The sequence below is a fragment of the Suricata suricatta genome, chromosome 7 (genome assembly GCF_006229205.1).
Source record: "Suricata suricatta isolate VVHF042 chromosome 7, meerkat_22Aug2017_6uvM2_HiC, whole genome shotgun sequence".
In the NCBI taxonomy this organism is placed as follows: Eukaryota; Metazoa; Chordata; class Mammalia; order Carnivora; family Herpestidae; genus Suricata; species Suricata suricatta.
Window position 1 is genome coordinate 79,526,684 of NC_043706.1, and position 18,716 is coordinate 79,545,399.

Genomic DNA, 18,716 nt, shown 5'->3' on the forward strand with positions numbered 1-18,716 from the left:
ATCAATTTATCATTTGATATGAACCTTTAATCCCGTCATTCTTCAACTGTCTTTTCCTACACCTGCAATACCAGCATCATGTGATACGCATTAAAAAAGGCATTTCCTAGGCCCCACCTCAGAGCCTACGGGATCAGAGCTGGTGGGCGGGATCCAGCAGTCTGTTTTAAGACACCCAAGTCATGGAAAGAGCCTAAGTGTCCATCACCTGAGGAATGGATCAAAAAGATGTGATATAAATATAAATATATATATAGCAGGAGAAACCTAATAGGGGACCATGGGAAGGGGAAGGGAGAGGGAAAGAGTCTGGGAGAGGGAGTGAGGCAAATCATGAGAGACTTTTGAATGCTGAGAATAAACTGAAGGCGGAGGAGGGAGGGGGGAAGGAGAAGGGGCTGATGGTCATGGAGGGGGACACTTGCGGGGAAGAGCACTGGGTGTTATATGAAAACCAACTTGGTAATAAACTGTTTAAGTAAAAAAAAAAAAGAAAAAAGTTCAGTAACAGAGGGGAAAAAATGTCTCCCAGTTGTTTCTGACATTTGCTAAAGTCTAAGAGCCCCTTACTTTTACCTATCCTACAATAACTGAGAATTCTGCAATAACTGGCCCGAGGATTATTTTTCCAGGTAAGATTCACTAATGGTCAAGCGCCATGACACATTTTGGAGATTAATTTTAAAGGATATGTAAAACCTTAAAATGCCATCACCAAAATCTTCAGTTTAACTCATTTCCATTAGACTTCGATCAGCTTTCACTATGTGAAAATTTTAGAGTATTCTTAAATGTGTGTAATTCTTTGTCCAGGAAAACATCACTGTCTGTTCATAAAGGTAATGATCAAGTCAATTAGCAACACAGTAAAAGGCACTTTTAAATTTGGAGTATGGGTAGCAGGTGTACCACTAATATCACATTGATGTTAACTTAGACACTTATTGGGTTAATGAACTGACAGCTGTGAAATTCGTAGTGATAATCTGATCATACTCAAGTCAGTAGAGAACATGCTACATGGAAGAAAAGTCAGCTCATCCAGGCACAACAAGGTTTCAGTGTGTGTGTGTGTGTGTGTGTGTGTGTGTGTGTGTGTGTGTGTGTGTAAAATAGAACCATATTTCATTGTTGAATCCCATCAATAATATTCATTGAATTCCAACTCTATTCCAGACTTGTAGGTTCCAGGAATAAAGAAAAAAAATAACATGGACAAAAATTCCTGCCCATAAAAATCATGTGTTCTAATGGAAAACATATACTTATGTTTATTAAGCACATACTATGTGTCAGACATTGTTCTAAGCACCTTACAACCCATGAATGGAGTACTACTATTACCCCCTTTAACAGATCAAGTAACAGGTGCAAAATGATAAACTAAGTTTCCCAGCTAGTAATAGATGAAACTGTGAATAAAATCCACCAGGAGTACGGAGATCATATTCTTAGGCACTGTACTTTTTTGCTTTATAATTTTCTTTAAATTTTATAATTTAAAAAATAATCATGGTTACACAAATAAAAATATGATGGTTCCAGAATTGTGAACAGTTGAAAGGGAAAGTGTAAATGAAATTAGTCATTATTAATGACCTAAAACTTTACCTCATTTTTCATAGCAACCATCCAGTGTGGATCAGTTTCCTGTAGAAAATCTTAAAATAATGGGCCACTCAAATTCATAAACCTTTTGACCCAAAGGTTAGCAAACTCTGCCTTTCAAGTAGGCATGGAAGACACAAGAATGAGGAACTCTACCAAATACTGGTTTGGTAGTCAAATGATACCAAGAAGCCTGTCATTGGCAGATGTGCCATTGATTTAAGTCTTTACTATATATTAAAATTATGGGCTTTCTCGTTTGAAAAACACTAATATGTTCAAATGACATTATAGTTCTTTTGTTTTTAATGAGAGATCTAGTAAGAAAACTATTTTAATAGCTTATTTGGGGGGGGAGGTGAAGAACTTTGTACATAAAAAGAAAATGACCTAAGTGACCAAGTCATAAAAGCAAATGATTCCAAAAGAGTACCTCGATGCCTCTTGAACCTAATCTGACTCAGCAAACCCTAGTTTTTAAAAAACAAATCACATTTAAGATAATGATTAATGGCTAATGAATCTCATGGGAAAGATGAGAGATTACAAGGGTAGAGGAAAGGGAGAAACTACAGTTTGTAAAAGCCCATGCTTAACTCTATACACCCTCCTGGGGACCTCTGATGCTGAGGCCAGTTCTCTTACAACCTTAGTTGACTCAACAATGTCAGTACTGAGTTCAAAGTTAGAGGAGTTATTTTGTCCTCCTGAGATGAAAGGATTGAGGTAGAGAGAGCAAGAAAAAAAAAAAAACAGATGGTGTAAATTCCCAGAAGCATATAAGGCTGATATAGAGAAGTGGGTGGATAAGGATAAATTCTTGAATATCAAATAAAAGATTCAGGCAGAAAAAAATGAACACATTGAGCTCCTTACTCCAATCCTTCAGTAGTTGTTGCTGGTCTCCTGATAACACTAAAAATATACAGAAGCCACAACTCAAGCCACATGTATCTTGAATGTCTTTGTTTATTTGGGGGTCCCCAAATTGCTAACATTGGTATCCTGAACTCTGTCTTGCAAAGGAAATATGGACTAAATTGAAGCTTTGCTCATTCTGTGTTAAACATTTCATTCATCCTGCCTCCAGTAGCCTTCTGAATATCATCACTCGAAGCAACAGCCCCGTCTCTACTCCTTATACAACTTATCTCTATGATGCAGTACATCAAGCAGAGCAGCTTATCTCTTAAGCACAGTGTCATACATACATGTCTCCTCGTTCATTCTCTGCTCCTGACCTTATCCCTTTTTTCTCACTGTGTCATATACTAGCCCCACACATCTTATCTTCTCCTGACAACTACCATGATTTTCTGTTCATCAGTGCTCCCTCATTCACACAATCCTTAAACTAGCCTTCCTGGCAGCCTCATGCTCCAGCTTTACTTTCCCCACTGTACTTCCCTAGCACTTTGACTTAAAATTGCTTGCCACAAAATAAATGTTTATTAAATAAGTGAACAAATGAACACCTCATTTACCTATATCTACTGAGACAAACTGGAAAGCATTTAGAGACCAAGAAAGCAAATGTGGGTGAAGAGTCTTGTTATCTTTCACAGCCCCTCAGAGAAGAAACTCTCAGCAACCTGATTTGGTACCCTCTTCACTTCATGTGTATCCATATTAGCTTTGTTCCTTTCACAATTTTCTATAGGTTACCAGAAGAAAAACTATGAGAATCTGGAGCTTCTAAGAAAATAGGAAGCCAAAGGTAATCCTTCCCTATATCACATCCTTATAGGAGCCTGACCTGCTTTAGAGTCAAGTTGTTGTTCCTTAGCATCCGTGGAGCGGGAAGGGAGGGACTCTTTGTAAGACAAAAGTCTAAAAGACTTCAGTAAGCATCAACATCCCTAAATGGGGAGGGGGCGGAGGGGAGAGAAAGTAAAGCTGAAGTACAAAATAGTTCTTTAAAATCTATACTTTTGTATAGATTGTAGATGCTTAATACGAAGTATTTATGTAGGTCTTAATCCCTCTTCAATGGATTGACATATAATCTATCAGTTGTAACTAATCTATACTAGGCACCTCATTTATTAAGTTCAATGGCTCCAACATTAACAAACCAAACTTACTTTTAAAACCAATGGTGCTCTTGCTCTTTTTCAAGCATTTTTAGTTGCAATACAAACATAGGCAGTGACACAATTGAAGTTCTATTGTTTCTTGAACACTTCTCAAGTTATAATGTATATTCTCATTTTGTAGACAAAGATAATAAAAAAAATCTGTCTTAAATCACTGATAATGCTTTGACAAACTCCCAGGTTTGGCATTATTGATATGCTGATCTGGATAATTCTTTGTCGTGGTCAACTGTCTTATGCAGCATACGATATTTAATAAAATTCCTGGCCTCTACCCACTAGATTCCAGTAACATCCTCCCACATACGGGAATGAAAAAAATCACTGGGCTGTAGGCTTGGAGTGAGGGCAATTAGGGGCTGTTCCATGGCTCTAGGAAGCTAAAAGGAGATAGGAAAGCCTAGAGCCTGTTTGTCTCTAAGTCTAGGAGGAGGTTGATTTTCTATGAATCAGAACCTTCCTGCACTTTATCTCTTCTACATATCCCTCCAGATGTGGAAGATTAAAGGGAAAACACTATGCCTGATAGAGAACCCATCACCCGACAATAGGACTTTGTTGACCAGAGAATGTGTTACAAATGAAAAATTAAATTGAATAAAAACGTTAAAGAAGAAAATGTTAACTTCATTCATTATTGGGTGTCATACTTTGTTACTTGTCTCAAATTTCTACTTGGATTAGATTATATAGCATTGATGTTGATGGTTCATATTGAGCTTAATCATTAGTTGGACTACAATATTTTTAATGTACTGTAAGACCTAAAACTATAAAATACCCAGAAGAAAATATAGGCAGTAGAGTCTTTGATATTGGTCATGCCAGTGACTTTGACACCAAAAGTTAAAGCAACAGAAATACAAATAAACAAGTGACACTATTACAAAGCTTCTGAACAACAAAAGAAATTATCAACAGAACAAAAAGGAAACCTACAGAATAGGTTTGCAACAATATTTGCAATTCATATATCTGATATAAGGTTAATATCCAAAATATATGAAGAATTCATATAACTCAAGGGCAAAAGTCAAATAATCCAATTTTTTTAAATGGGCAGAAAATCATATACCCAACAGGTACATGAAAAGATGCTCAACATCATTAGTCATCATCAAAATGCAAATTAAAACCACAATGAAATAGTACCTCACACCTCTTAGAATGGTTATTACCAAAAAAGACAAGAAATAACAACTGCTGGCGATGTGGTAGAGAAAAAAGAACCCTTGTGTGCTATTGGTGGGGATGTAAATTGGTGCAGCCACAGTGAAAAACAGTCTGGAAGATCCTCAAAAACTTATAAGTTGACTTTTCATATGATACATCAATCTACTTCTGAGCATTTATTCAATGAAAAGGAAAACACTAACTCTAAAAGATACATGTAGCCCTATGTTCACTGCAGCATTATTTACAACAGCCAAGATAAAGAAATAATCTAAGCATCCTTGGATGGATGAATAGATAAGGAAGATATAGTTTATATACACAATGGAATATTATTCAGCCACAACAAGAAATGAAATCTTGTCACTTGTGATAACATGGACAAACCTCAAGGACATTACACTAAGTGAAATAAGTCAGACAGAAAAAGATAAATACCATATGGTCACTCTTGTATATGGAATCTTAAAAAAAACAATCATAGATCTAGAAAACAGATTGATGGAGTGGAGACAGGGAGTGGAGGTGAGAGAAAAAAATGTATATGGCTAAATAAATTAAGTAAAATTATAGCAAAAGAAAAATTCTGAAGAATTTGAGATATTATAACTTTAATTTATAGTATCAAATAAAAACTTTGAAAGGATAAAAAGAAATAAATACATAAATGAGTTAGATAAGTAGCAAAGCCACGACAGATGATGGGGGGAAATCTAGAAATCCATTATCCATTCAAGAATACTTTATGAAGTATTACTTGGAAAAGAGTAGGCAGAAAGCATTAAATACTTAAAACTTGTTGTATGGTTGATGTGGAAAGGATGCTCCTGCTTTCCTATGCCTTGACATAGTCTGGTATCAATACAGTTTTTAGTGTTTCCTTTGGAGAATCTAGTCTTTATTGTGAAGGTACAATGAATAATGTAGCCAAAAGAGGTACATGAAAGGATAGGTGAGGCATGTGGCTATGGAAGGATGAGGTCTTATTCTAATAAGCAATCTGCTTCCATTTTTCATGGCATCTCTCCTCTGCACTGTTTTAAACGGGGTGGGAAGAGAGTGGGAGGAGAAAACGCCTTGCCCTTTTAGTACCAGGGCTCTCCAGAAATTCTCAACATTGTTGACCTCTGGCACTGTTCCACCTCCCACTGATGTTGCTTTGATGAATTAACTTCAGACAGTCTACACATCTTGAAAACAATTATAAGTGATTAGTTGAAATGATGGTACATGAAAAGGGCAGACGGTACAAGAACGTTGGAGGCAATTACTGTTCAAATACTTCGTATTGGCTTGTGCATTATATACCATACTCTGCAAAAAAAATTTGGAGAGGCAGGACAATGATCACAGACAGCAAATTTCTCCTCACCTTACACGTGAATGAAGATACATGCTCACAGATTTATGCAAATTCCATAATGTCTCTTCAGCCATATTCTGACTTTCATTACCCAAGACAAATCCCATTATCTTCAACAAGAAAGGCACACAAGTATTTAAGGGCAGAATGTGTTTCTAAATGAATAAACTGTGAGCAACTGTAAGAATGAAACGCTCTATTTGATTGAGGTTTTCGGGTTAGCATAAACTATAAAGAGTAGCTCAGATGGCTCACACACGGCTTCGGGGCTCCAGATAAGCTTATTGAGATCAGCCCATTCTGCTCATATTTGTTATTCAAGTAAATGGACCCTGACAACCATAAGATAAGTAATAAAACTAATAGTGCATTCATCAGTTAGAGCTACCTAAACTGTTCCTAAATGTCCAAACATTTAACTTTTAACTTAAAGTCTGTTTATTATACAATTTTTAAAAAGAGTTCTTATTTTGAAGACATTTTATTATTGTCAGTTATCACTAAAATAATTGTTTCAGCATTTTACCCTGGGGCTTTTTATGCCTGTGATCTATAGAAGAGCCTCCAAACCTCAATATCTAGGAAGGTAGAACAAAACAGATGTTTGTTGGGTAATGGTAACACATTCCAGAAACTTCTGTGTGCCCCACCAGTCATTGTCACAATCATGCTGTCTTCTCTAGAGAGACTCGTTACACTGTCAAGAGTGATGTAAAGAATCCACCAAGAGAGATTTTCATTCAGATGAACAAGAGCCTGGAGAAGAGCTCAAGATTCCACATTTAAAAATAAATGCCTCAAAAGATTTTGCTGGAAATAACTCATAGATATTTACAGACATAGGTCAATTGACTTATTTAAAATATGAACAAGACTTCCCACAAGTCAACACCAATTCTATATGAGAGCATCACAATGTCTGTTGGACTAGACAAATGCCTGATCAGAACACATACAAAAATATGGATGTTTCACATCTTAGAATAGCTCTGTATTATTTTGTGTCTCTGTGTGTGCATGTGTGTGTAAGAAGCTTGTGAACACTTTTTATAGATTTGTGAGGCTGTTGATCTCTGTTTTATGAGACCAAAAGTGTCAACAACATCATGTTGAATTAAGGAAATGTTATTTACATGAAGGGTATTTTTTGGTGTATATTTTTAAAAGTTCTTGTGGTTTCTGAATTTCTGTAGTCAATTATTAGGGGAGGGGGTTCTGCAGGATTAGCCTGCAGAATTTTTCCCAAATGAGGGGTTACAGGTTAAGATATGCTGGGCTAAGAATAAAAGTATTTTAGATACTCCCTTTAGATTTTTAATATAAGGAATGGACAGAAATTAAAAATTTTACAATGCATTGTGTTCCCTAAAATATAATTATCCTTTCTTCTCCAACTAAAACACTTTCCCAAGGTCCTGTTATCTCCAAACCCACTATGCTGCCTCTTTTTGTCTTTCAAACACCAGCATTTATAAAAGATCATTCTTAACTCGACTTTCTTACTTATTTTATTGAATAAACTCTTTTCTAGATCTCCAGCTTTCCTGAAACTCTTCTGGCAATTGAAAACAAAACAAAACAAAACAAAACAAAACAAAACATGTTCATGATCAGATCCAATAATATCCTTTTGGTGTCCAAAGAATGTAATCTTTCTTAATTATTTGTAACTCTTCATAATCCACTTCATTTGTCACCCTCCTGCTTTATTCTCATTCAAAAAACCATTTTCCTCTAGTTCCCCTGTGCTGACATGATATTTTTCTTGTCTACTTTCTAAATAGTTTTCTCTTTGGATCTTCCTGCACACTCTACATGCTCCACATGCGAAATCAAAATGATTCACTTGGCTCCAACTACCACTATATGCCATGCTTCTGAAATCTAGGGTTCAGTCCAGCATCTCTCCTGAAATCCAGGTCTATATTTGTAAAGCTACATTTTTCCACCTAGATGCCACACTATGTCATTCAGAATCTTGGCAGGAAGCACAAGTAGCACAGACATGTGATTCTGAAGAGAAATTGATGATCTGTGGGTAAAATTACAGAAAGAAAGAAATGTTAAAACACCAAGGGACCAGCTAGAGCTGGAGGATGTTACCACAACTCCTGAGGAGGCAGAAAGAAATGAAGCACAGAACTTTAACCAGAGCTGGAGTCCTGAATGAGAAGCTGATAAACTAGGGAGAAAGGGAGACAGAAATTTATAAAGATAGTCAACATTGTTGTGAGTGACATAATAATTGCTATCTCTCCACATAAACAGACAAAGACCTAGCTTTATACTAAGGAAAATTAATCTGGGCCAATTACCCTTCTTTCTTTCAGATAAATTCGAACTGTGCATAGTAAGAAATATTACAATTTGAATTTATGTCAAGGCAATTTATCTGGCATTTTATATTTGGCTTTCCAAAGGTAATGGCAGATGAGCTATGATAATCATTTTTCTACAAAGTATGCCTGTTACCTTTAAATAGATAACATTGGGGCTCTCATCAAATTTTCTTAATCAAAAAGTATTTTCCTAAAGGAAGCTTCATATTGAATATATGAAAATAATCTTTAAAATTTTAAGTAAACAGAAACTTTATACAATATGAAAATATCTCTAAATATTATAGAATTGCTAAAATTTTCTGTTTCCAAATGAAAGGATAGTTTTAGTTTTTAATACTATAAAACAAATTAAAATATATTAAATCTTGCTTAGGGTCTTAAAGGTAGTTTTACTGTATGTGAGACAAAATATCTGGTATCTTCCCCTCTCATTACTTTCAGTCAATCTAGAGAATGTTGAAAATATTCTGCATCTGTATTGAATTTGAATATTAATGACAGTGATTTGTGCTTAATATAAATCAAGTCCATCTCTTTTTTGCACATAATATATATTGCAAACATTCTTAGCAAATGAACTTTTGTTATATACTTGCCATTGTTTAACACCCACAAAAATGGTTTTTTACTATTATTATTCTTCATACTACATCCGTATTTACAGAACCTTTCTTCATTTTTTTAGCATTTATGAATTTTTAAAAACATAGCATAGAATGCACTTACAGAATACTTGATTGCAAGGATAATTCTTCCTCAGAATTTACTACTCTTAGATAACAGAAAAGGAACCCTCATTTCTGTTTCTGCATTAAAAATAAATAAAAATGGGATCCTTGTTTCATAAAAAAATAAATGATAAAAAGTATGTTTTTATTCAAATTTATGCAAAATCATAACAGTGAGCAAAGAGATAATGGTTGTCCAAATAAATTGTTTTATACAGCTTTTTTTTCCCCCCTTCCTTTGGGTTTAACTCTGTTTGAGATTACTCAGCCTCAAAAATGTGGTAAAAGCACTTAAAATATCTTACTTGATAAAACAAATGCACAATTCTGCAGCCGCCTGCACAACGAGCATCATCATTACCTCTCTGCTTAGTTGGTGGATTTAGTTGGCATTGGCTCTACTTCCAGAGGCTGGGGGATTGCATGTTTCTCATTAAAATGGAACTATGAAAAATTAAAAGTCAAACATGAAACACAATTTATTTTCCTTATGTTACATTACAGTGTTTAGTCAGGAGAACTTTTACTCAAAGCACTATATGGTGTGTAATGCCCATGGATTAGCCAAATGGCGGCCCAGGGCACACAAGAAAAACGGTATTCATTTGAATTACATAGAATTTTTGAATTTCATGTGTTTTTACAGATGGAGAACCTAATCACAGCGAATTTAACTAACTTGTTCATGTTATCACACGGTTGTTTATTGGAACAACTGGAGTAGAAATCATGTCTTCTGGTTGCTCTGCTAAAATATAACTGAGAACACGTCATTTCCCATTTATTTCTCAAAATGCCAGTGTTTCCCGGACATGCATGTGGAATGATGTCAGAATTTCCAAATACACCATCAGATCTTTTTTTAGTGACAAAAGACAGTTAATTACAGTTTCTTACACTACTCAGCTGCTGAACATGTTTTCCTTTCTGAGAGTGAGACATTGGTGCAACTCATTCCCAAGTCTCGGAAGTCACTGATGGTAACACGATGAGGCACCTTCTGATTCATGTAGTATTCTATGGCTCACAAAAGGTTTTTGCCTGAGTTCAATCATTCTCAAAATCTCGAGAATCACCTTTTGTTATGTAAAATAAATGTAAATGTAACAGTTGTATGTTACTAAGTGGATTTTTGAAAAATAAGTTATAGGGATGCCTGAGTGACTCAGTCAGTTGAGCATCAGACTTCGGCTCAGGTCATGATCTTGTGGTCCATGAGTCTGAGCCCCATGTCAAGCTCTGTGCTGACAGCTCAGAGCCTAGAGCCTGCTTTGGATTCTGTGTGTCTCTCTCTCTCTCTCTGCACCTGCCCTGCTTGTGCTCTTTCTCCCTCTCTTAAAAATAAACAAACATTAAAATTTTTAAATAAAAAAATAAAAATAAATTATAAACAATTTTACCTAATTAATGAATGACAATGGTATGAATCTTCTTCAACTTTAAAAATTATAGCATATTGATATATTATTTATTCAATCTGTAGGGAACACCTTGTTTATTTACATATTTATAGATCCCCTATAATATGTCTGAATCTATCTGGAATTCACTACCAGTAATTTGAAAACCTCTGCCTAATTTATTCTGAACTTGCTGATTAGGGTGTTGTTATCTTCACTTTTTAAATTTTGTAATGGATGTATAATTAAGATGTAATTCAGTGCACAAAAAGTAAAAGTTCAAGTCAATAAATTTTAACAGTTATATAGGCTTCTGTAACCAACACCCAAAACAAGACATAGGGCATTACCATCAGCAGATAATTTCCTTACATCTCTAACTCCACCTCCCACCCTACCTCCTACCCAGTGATAACCATTTATCTGACTATTCACATTACACATTAGGATTGCCTGTTATAGAATTTCAAATAAATTGATAATACAGTAACACCCCTCCTTTTCCCCCATTTCCTTTTACTTAGCATACTGTTACTGAGATTTATCCATGTTGTCTCATGTATCAGTAGTATATACCTCTTTTGTTGTTTTTAATGTCTATTTATTTTTGACAGAGACAAACAGGAGGGGGGGCGTGGGGGAGGGGCAGAGAGAGAGGGAAGCATGGAATCCAAAGCAGGCTCCACGTTATGAGCTCAAACTCATGAACCATAACCATGAGCCAAAGTCGGACACTTAACTGACTGAGCCACCGAGCTGCCTTTTTACCTTTTTTGTTTCTGAGTAACGTTCTACATATATTCATGCCACAGTTTGTTAATTCATTTTCATTTGATAGACGTGCAGGTTGTTGACAGTTCTGAGCCTCCAGGTGCTCTGTGGAAATTCAAGTACAAGTCTGTTTATGGAATTACATTTTCATTTCTCTTAAGAAAATATGTAGAATTGGAAGGGTTTGGTTGTAGATCTGCTTTGCTTTATAAATGTTTATTTATAATAAACATATTCTGGAGTGGATATAATATTTTATACTTAGAGTAGTAATAGAAGAGCATTCTACTTACTCAAAATCTTGTCAGCATTTGAATATGCCTGCTGTTTTCATTTTACCCATTTCAGTAGATGAGAGATGGTATCTCATTTTACTTTTAGTTTGTATTTCCTCAGTGACTATTGATATTGAGCATCTTTTCATATATATACTTAACCATTTGTATATCTTTTTGTTCAAGTCTATAGCCTCTTGTTAATTTTGTTGCTTGTCTTTGTTATTGCTGAGTTGAGTTCAACTATGTCCTTGAAGAATTTTTCTGCAAGATCTGTCCATTTCTGATAGAGGGTTGTTGAAATTTCCAACTAGGACAGTGAATTCATTTGTTTTTCTTTGCAATTCTATTTGATTTTGCCTTACATGGTTTAGCTCTATTGTTAGGCTCACATATATCAAGAATTATTATGTTTTCTTGGAGAACCGACTCCTTTATCACTATGTGATGCCCTTCCTTATCCCTGATAATTTTACTTGCCTTCAAGCCTGTTTTGTCTGAAATTAGAGCTATTTCTGCTTTCTTTTTATTATGTTAGCATGGTATGTTTTTCTCATCCTTTTACTTGCAATTTATATGTTTATATTTAAAGTGGGTTTCTCACAGAGAATATGCAATTGGGTTTTGTTTTTTGATCCACTCTGAAAATATGTCTTTTAACTGGTGAAGACCATTGATGTTCAATGTGATTGTTATAGTTGAGTATCTACCATATTTGTTAATGTTTTCTATTTGTTGTCCTTTGTAATTAGTTTTGTCTTCTACTCTTTTTCTGACTCTTGTGGTTTCAATTAAGCATTTTATATTATTGTACTTTCTCCCCTTTCTTAGCATATCAGATATATTTCTTTTCTTTTCTTTTTTCTTTTTCTTGTTCTTTTTTTGTTTTTAGTGTATGCCCTAGAATTTACAACATATATTTATAGCTAATCAAAGTTTTTTTTCAAAATACACTATAGAACTTCCTGGGTAGTGTGAGTGCCATACAGATTTGGTTATTTGTTTTGTTTTGCCTTTATCCTAGTTGGTCTTCTCTGATCTTTCTGGATCTGTGGTCTAATATTAATTTGGGGGACACTCTCCGTCATCGTTATATCAAAGCTTTTTTCTGCTCTTTGCTCTCCCTCTGGTATTTCCATTGTGCATATGTTACAGTTTCTTCAGTTATCTCAAAGTCCTTCGATATGATGTTGTTGTTTTCAGTCTTTGTAGTCTCTGCTTTTCAATTTTGGGGAATTCTATTGATATCTCCTCGATCTCAGAGATTCTTTCCTTAGTTGTGTCCAGTCTACTAGTAAATCCATCCAGGTCATTCTTCATTTCTGTTATAGTGTTTTTGATCTCTAGAATTTCTTTTGGTTCTTCCTTGGGATTCCATCTCTCTGCTCATACTGCCCCTCTGATCTTGCATACTGTCTACTTTATCCATTAGACCCCCCCTTGCATATTAATCATGGTTGTTTTAAATCCCTGGTCAGATATTTCCAACATTCATGCCATGTCTGCTTCTGATGCTTGCTCTGTCCTTTCAAATTGTGTTTTTTCTTAATTGTCTGATACTTGCACATGAGACACTGAGTAAAAGGAGTTGTTCTAAGTATGCCTTTAGTCATGTGGTAGTAAGGGAGAGGGTGGGGAATATTCTATTGTCCTGCACTTAGATCTCAGTCTTTAAGTGAGCTTGTGTCCCTGGACTATAAACTTGACAAGTATTTTTCAGGTTTCCTGCCCTCCCATAGGTAGGACAGAATAACTAGATGGCTAGGATTGGTTGTTTTCCTTCACCCAGGTCAGTTAGACTCTCATAATATTCCAGCTGGTTAGGCTCTTGTTAACTAGTTTCTTCTGAAGGCAGGCCCAGTTAAAAATTATTATTAAATTGTAAAAGTTATTTTTATATTCTGAATAAAAGTCCTTTTCTGAAATATGGACTGCAAAAATTTTTCCTAACATTTGAGGTGACTTCATTTTCAAGTCAGTGTCTTTTGATGAGTATACATTTTCAATTTTAATATAGTAACATTAAAAATTTTGAATTAATTAACTGCTTTAGGGTCATGAGTGTATTCTTTTTTATTTTCTTATTGAAGTTTTATTTTTTTTAAGTTCATTTATTTTGAGAGAGAAAGAGAGCAAGAGAATATGCAGGTGCCTGTGAGGGAAGGGCAGAGAGGGAGACAGAATCCCAAGCAGGCCCCGCCCTACCAGCACAGAGCCCCTTGTGGGACTTGAACTCACCAACCATCAGATCATGCTGAGCCCAAGGTGGATGCTTAACCAAATGAACTAGTTTTATTGATCGAGCTTTTGAATTTAAGTCTATAATTTAGCTTGATTTGAACATTTGTGTAAGGAGCAAGGTAGGTTAATGAAGTAAGATTTACTTTTTCTGCATAGATATCTGGTGTTACCACATCAAAACTTTTTCCTTCATTACCTAGGAAGAAAATCACATTGCCACTTAAGTGTGAGTCTGTTTCTGGCTTTCTATATTGCTCCAGTGATCTGTTTGTCTCTTGTTACACCAATACAACACGATATTGATTACTTTAGCTTAATAAGGTGTCTGGAAATAAGACAGTACAAATCACCCATCTTCGTTCTTTGTAAGATTGTACTTGTAATTTTACATAATTTGCATTCCATGCAGATTTTAATATCAGCTTGGCAACCTAACAAAGCCTGATGAAATACTGATAAAGATTGCTTTGAGTATTTTGATCAATTTGGGGAGATATATTAACAATACTCTCCTAATCCATGAATATATCTTTACACTTAAGTCTTTTTATATTTAAAAGACTATTTTATAGTTTAGAATATAGAGTCATTGTACATCTTTGTTAGATTCATTCCTCTTATTATATAAATACACTTAAATTTGTATTTGCCATTTGTTCATTATAGAAAGGCCATTAACTTTTACATCAGCTTGTATATATGCAAATTTGTTAAGTTTATTTTTTTGGGGGGCTTTCTTCTTGTAGGTTCTATAGGATTTTCTATGTGTACAATCATGACATTTATTTAAAACTTATTTATTTATTCATTTATTTTTTTAATGTTTTAATTTATTTTTGAGAGAGAGGAGAGAGAGAGAGAGAGAGAGAGAGCGCGCGAGAGAGAGCATGTGAACAGGGGAGGGGCACGGAGACAGGGAGACATAAGATCCAAAGTGATCTCTGTGCTGACAGCAGAGAGCCCAATGCAGGGCTCAAATTCACAAACTGTGAGATCAGACCTGAGTCGAAGTTGGATGCTTAACCGACAGAGCTACCCAGGCACCTCATTCATGTCATTCATTTAAAAAATATAGCATAATTCTTGCTTTATGATCTCAATGTGTTTTATTTCTTTTTCTAACTTCATTGTACTAATTTGGTCTCCCACTACAATGTTGAATAGAAATGATAAAAGCTGACATTCATGCCTTGTTCACAATTCTAAGGGAAAAGAATTTAATATTCTATCATTAGTTATAATGTTATCTATAGGTTTATCATAGATATTTTTTTATTAGAGGAAGAAAATTCCATTCTACTTGAAGTATTCTAGGAGATTTTATCATAAAAGAATTTAAATTTTGTCATTTTTTCATCATCTGATATGTTTTTCTTCTTTATTTTGTGAATTGACAACTTATTTTCATTTTCAAATGTAACACCAATCTTATATTCTGAGGTGAGCCTCACTTATTAGGATGTATTATTTTTATGCCTTGCTAATATTTTATTAAATACATTCCCATTCGTGTTTATTAGATATAATGAACCATGTTATTCTGTTCTTACAATGTTGTTGTCAGGTTTTGGTATCATGATTATAATGGCCTCATAAAAATAGTTGGGAAGGTTAGCCTCCTCCTTCACATTCTCAAAGAGTTTATAAAGATCTGGTATATTTTCCTCTTTAAATATTCTAAATAATGCACTCCATCTGGATCTGGAGTTTTCTTCATGGGAGTACTTAGAATCGCAAATTAAATATCTTATTAGATATGTGGATATTTAGTTTTTTTACTTTATCTTGTATCAATTTTGCTAAGCTGATTTTTAAAGGAATTTTTCGAAGGGCCTCTGGGTGGCTCAGTTGATGGGCATCTGACTTTGGCTCAGGTCATGATCTTGTGATTTGTGAGTTAGAGCCCTGCATTGGGTTCTGGGCTGATACCTCAGAGCCTTGAGCCTACTTTGGATTCTGTGTCTCCCTCTCTCTTTCTACCCCTCTCCTACTCATGCTCATCACTCTTGTTCCCTCTCAAAAATAAACATTAAAAAATGAATTTTTCCATTTCATATAATTTGCCAAATTTATTCACACAAAGTTGCTCATAATATCTCCTTACCTTTTTGAAATTTTTGTATAATGTGTACTGATTTGTCTTTTTCCATTACTGATGTTAGTAATTTGTGTCTCCTCTCTTTTTTAATCTTTCTGAAAACCTTGCTAAATGTTGATTAAAGTACTTCTTTAAAAACAGGTTTTGGTTTTATTCATTTTCTCTGTTATTGCTCTTTTGTATTTCTTGGATTACTGCTCTCATGTTCAGTTTTAGCTCTATTCCTCTTTTAGTACAGGTTCAATTTATTCTTATTTTTCTATGTCCTTGATGTAAAACTTAGGTAATGTATTTTAAATATTATTATTTTTAAATAGTTTATTGTCAAATTGGTTTCCATATAAGACCCAGTGCTCTTCCCCACAAGTACCCTCCTCCATCACCACCACCTCTTTTCCCCCCTCCCCCTGCCCCTCCAACCCTCGGTTCATTTTCAGTATTCAATAGTCTCTCAGGTTTTGCATCCCTCTCTCTCCCCAACTCTCTTTCCCTCTTCCCCTCCCCCTGGTCCTCCATTAGGTTTCTCCTGTTCTCCTGTTAGACCTATGAGTGCAAACATATGGTATCTGTCCTTCTCCACCTGACTTATTTTGCTTAGCATGACATCCTCAAGGTCCATCCACCTTGCTACAAATGGCCATATTTCATTCTTTCTCATTGCCATGTTAATACTCCATTGTATATATATATACCGCATCTCCTTGATCCATTCATCAGGTGATGGACATTTAGGCTCGTTCCATGATTTGGCTATTGTTGACATTGCTGCTATGAACATTGGGGTACATTTGCTCCTATGCATCAGTATTTCTGTATCCCTTGGGTAAATCCCCAGTAGTGCTATTGCTGGGTCATAAGGGTGTTCTACTGATAGGTTTTTGAGGAGCCTCCACACTGTTTTTCAGAGCGGCTGCACCAGGTTACATTCCCACCAACAGTGTAGGAGGGTGCCCATCTCTCCACATCCTCGCCAGCATCTATAGACTCTTGATTTGTTCATTTTAACTCTGACTGGCATGAGGTGGTATCTCAGTGTGGTTTTGATTTGTGTTTCCCTGATGATGAGTGATGTTGAGCATCTTTCATGTGCTTGTAGGCCATCTGGATGTCCTCTTTGGAGAAGTGTCTGTTTATGTCTTCTGCCCATTTCTTCACTGGATTATTTGTTTTTTGGGTGTGGAGTTTGGTGAGTTTCTTGTAGATTTTGGATACTAGCCCTTTATCTGATATGTCATTTACAACTATCTTTTCTCATTCTGTCAGTTGCCTATTGCAACTCATTCTGCAGTTCCCTTGCAGAAGCTTTTTATCTTGACGAGGTCCCAATAGTTCATTTTTGCTTTCATTTCCCTTGCCTTTGGGGATGTGTTGAGTAGGAAATTGGTGTGGTTGAGGTCAAGGAAGTTGTTTCCTACTTTCTCCTTGAGGGTTTTGATGGTTTCCTGTCTCACATTCAGGTCCCTCAGCCATTTTGAATTTATTTTTGTGTATGGTGTAAGAAAGTGGTCTAGTTTCATTCTTCTGCATGTTGCTGTCCAGTTCTTCCAGCACCATCTGCTAAAAAGGCAGTCTTTTTTCCATTGGATACTCTTTCCTGCTTTGTCAAAAATTAATTGGCCGTACATTTGTGGGCCCAGTTCTGGGTTCTCTATTCTATTTCATTGGTCTATGTGTCTGTTTTTGTGCCAATATCATACTGTCTTGATGATGACAGCTTTGTAGTAGAGGCTAAAGTCTGGGATTGTGATCCCTCCCATTTTGGTTTTCTTCTTCAATATAACTTTGGCTATTCAGGGTCTTTTGTAGTTCCATACAAATTTGAGGATAGCTTGTTCTACCTTTGAGAAGAACACTGGTGCAATTTTGATGGGGATTGCATTGAATGTGTAGATTGTAGAATGTGTAGTAATGACATTTTCACAATGTTTATTCTTCTGATCCATGAGCATGGAATGTTTTTCCATTTCTTGGTGTCTTCTTCAATTTCTTCCATAAGTTTTCTGTAGTTTTCATCATATAGGTCTTTTACATTCTTGATTAGGTTTATTCCTAGGTATTTTATGATTTTTTGTGCAATTGTGAATGGGATCAGTTTCTTGATTTCTCTTTCCACTGCTTCATTATTGGTATATAGGAATGCAACCAGTTTCTGTACATTGATTTTGTACCTGCAACTTTACTGAATTCATTGATCAGTTCTAGAAGGCTTCTGGTGGAGTCAACTGGGTTTTCCATGTAGAGTATCATGTCATCTGCGAAAAGTGAAAGTTTGACTTCTTCTTTGCCGATTCTGATGCCTTTTATTTCCTTTTGTTGTCTGATTGCTGAGGCTAGGACTTCCAGCACTATGTTAAACAACAGTGGTGAGAGTGAACACCCCTGTCATGTTCCTGATCTCAGGGGAAATGCTCTCAGTTTTTCCCCATTGAGGATGATATTGGCTGTGGGCTTTTCATAAACTGCTATTATAATGTTTAAATAAGTTCCTTCTACTCTGACTTTCTCAAAGTGTTTTTATTAAGAAAGGGTGCTGTATTTTGTCAAATGCTTTTTCTGCATCTATCGACAGGATCATATGGTTTTTATCTTTTCTTTTGTTAATGCGATGTATCACATTGATG